Genomic DNA, 3,416 nt, shown 5'->3' with positions numbered 1-3,416 from the left:
CTTTTTCATAACTTATTATACTATGACTTTTCATGACTTTTTAAACCTTACTATACTATGACGTTTTTTTTTTGGCATTTTTAAGCCTTATCATACTTTGATGTTTTTTGGGCATTTTTAAGCCTTACTATACTATGACTTTTTCATAACCTATTATAATATGACTTTTCATGACTTACTATGCTATGACATTTTATCCCTTACTATACTATGATGTTTTTTGACATTTTTATGCCTTACTATACTTGGACGTTTTTTGGCATTTTTATGCCTTACTATACTATGACATTTTTTGGCATTTTTTAAGCCTCATTATACCATGACGTTTCTTTTGCATTTTTATGACTTACTATACTATGACGTTTTATGCCTTACTATACTATGATCTTTTCATAACTTATTATGCCTTACTATACTATGACGTTTTTATGCTTTACTATACTATGACATTTTTGTGACTTTTTATGCCTTACTATATTATTTCGTTTCAATTACTTTTTATGCCTTACTATACTATGACGTTTTTATAATTTTTTGTGCCTCACTATAGTATGACGTTTTTATGCTTTACCATAGTATGACATTTTTGTGACTTTTTATGCCTTACTATACTATGTCATTTTTGTGACATTTTATGCTTTACTATACTATGACATTTTTATGACTTTTTATGCCTCACTATAGTATGATATTTTTATGCCTTACTATACTAAGTCATTTTAATGAGTTTTTATGCCTTACTATAATATGTCGTTTTAATGACTTTTTATGCCTTACTATAATATGTCGTTTTAATGACTTTTTATGCCTTACTATACTATGACATTTTTATGCCTTGCTATACTATGACATTTTTGTGATTTTTTATGCCTCACTATACTATGTCATTTTAATTAATTTTTCATGCCTCACTATATTATGACGTTTTTATGCCTTTTTGTGCTTCACTATACTATGACATTTTTATGCCTTACTATACTATAACATTTTGAGGACTTTTTAAGCCTTACTATACTGTGTCGCTTTAATGAGTTTTTATGCCTCACTATACAATGGCATTTTTATGCCTTACTATACTATGACATTTTTATGCCTTTTTGTGCTTCATTATACTATGTCATTTTGAGGACTTTTTAAGCCTTACTATACTATAACATTTTTGTGACTTTTTATGCCTTACTATACTATGACATTTTTGTGACTTTTTATGCCTCACTATACTATGACATTTTTATGCCTTACTATACTATGTAGGTTTAATGACTTTTTATGCTTTACTATACTATGACATTTTTATGACTTTTTGTGCCTCAGTATAGTTTGATATTTTTATGCCTTACTATACTAAGTCATTTTAATAACATTTTATGCCTAACTAAACTATGACGTTTTCATTACTTTTTATGATTCACTATACTATGACATTTTTATGCCTTACTATACTATAACTTTTTCTTGACTTTTTAGGCCTTACTATACTATGTCATTTCAATGACTTTTATGCCTTACTATACAATTACGTTTTTATGACTTTTTGTGCCTTACTATAGTATGTCGTTTCAATGACTTTTTATGCCTGACTATACTATGACGTTTTAATGACTTTTTATGCCTGACTATACTATGACATTTTTGTGACTTTTTATGCCTTACTATACTATGTCATTTTTATGACTTTTTTTGGCTCAATATAGTATGACGTTTTTATGCTTCACTATTCTATGACATTTTTGTGACTTTTTATGCCTTACTATACTATGACGTTTTTATGGTTTACTATACTATGTCACTTAAATGACTTTTCATGCCTTACTATACTATGACATTTTTATGACTTTTTGTGCCTCACTATAGTATGACATTTTTGTGACTTTTTATGCCTTACTATATTATTTCGTTTCAATTACTTTTTATGCCTTACTATACTATGACGTTTTTATGATTTTTTGTGCCTCACTATAGGATGACGTTTTTATGCTTTACCATAGTATGACATTTTTGTGACTTTTTATGCCTTACTATACTATGTCGTTTCAATGACTTTTTATGCCTGACTATACTATGACATTTTTGTGACATTTTATGCCTTACTATACTATGACATTTTTATGACTTTTTATGCCTCACTATAGTATGATATTTTTATGCCTTACTATACTAAGTCGTTTTAATGAGTTTTTATGCCTTACACTACTATATCGTTTTAATGACTTTTTATGCCTTACTATATTATGACGTTTTCATGACTTTTTATGCTTCACTATACTATGACATTTTTATGCCTTACTATACTATGACGTTTTCTTGACTTTTTACGCCTTACTATACTATGTCATTTCAATGAATTTTATGCCTTACCATACTATTACGTTTTTATACCTTACTTTACTACGTTTTTGTCACTTTTTATGCCTTACTATAGTATGTCGTTTCAATGAGTGTTTATGCCTGACTATACTATGACGTTTTTATGCTTTACTATACTACAACGTTTTAATTACTTTTTATACCTTACTATACTATGACGTTTTCGTGACTTTTAATGCCTTACTATACTATGACATTTTTATGACTTTTTGTGCCTCACTATACTTTGACATTTTATGCCTTACCATACTATGACATTTTTGTAACTTTTTATGACGTACTATACTGTGTCATTTTAATGAGTTTTTATGCCTTACTATACTCTGACATATTTATGCTTTACTTTACTATGTCATTTTTAAGACTTTTTATGCCTCACTGTACTATGGCGTTTTTATGCGTTACTATACTATGTCACTTCAATGACTTTTCATGCCTTACTATACTATCACACCGTATAGTAAGGCATAAAAACTCGAAAATGTCATAGTATGATAAGGCATAAAATGTCATAGTATGATAAGGCATAAAAATGATAAGGCATAAAAAGTCACAAAAGTGTCATAGTATAGTGAGGAACAAAAAGTCACAAAAATGTCTTAGTATAGTAAGGCCTAAAAATTCACGAAAACGTTATAGTATAATAAGGCATAAAAATGTCACAATATAGTGAAGCATAAAAAGTCACAAAAACGTCATAGTATAGTCAGGCATAAAATCTCATTAAAATGACATAGCATAATAAGTCCTAAAAAGTCACAAAAAGGCTATAGTATAGTAAGGCATAAAAATGTCATAGTATAGTGAAGCACAAAAGGGCATAAAAACGTCATAGTATAGTGACGCATAAAAAGTAATTAAAACGGCAAAGTATAGTAAGGAATAAAAAGTCACGAAAACGTCATAGTATTGTTAGGCATAAAAAGTCACAAAAATGTCATAGTAAAGCATAAAAAGTCACAAAAATGGCGTAGTATAGTAAGGAACAAAAATGTCATAGTATAGTGAAGCAAAAAAAGGCATAAAAACATCATAGTATAGTAAGGCAT

The 3,416-nt window shown here is 28.4% G+C and overlaps 1 non-coding gene across 1 annotated transcript; it reads left to right on the top strand.

Annotated features, from left to right (window-relative positions):
• The first annotated feature begins 1,546 nt into the window (after positions 1-1,546).
• On the top strand, positions 1,547-1,621 carry LOC147819913 (small nucleolar RNA SNORD36). Its single transcript, XR_015438668.1, has one exon. It is a non-coding gene; the product is annotated as a small nucleolar RNA SNORD36 (small nucleolar RNA).
• Positions 1,622-3,416: the final 1,795 nt, after the last annotated feature.

This window comes from Seriola lalandi, unplaced genomic scaffold (genome assembly GCF_002814215.2).
Source record: "Seriola lalandi dorsalis isolate HSWRI2012SDOR001 ecotype SW California unplaced genomic scaffold, Sedor1 jcf7180002022143, whole genome shotgun sequence".
Taxonomy (NCBI): domain Eukaryota; kingdom Metazoa; phylum Chordata; class Actinopteri; order Carangiformes; family Carangidae; genus Seriola; species Seriola lalandi.
This window is presented reverse-complemented; position numbering and strand designations above follow the sequence as displayed.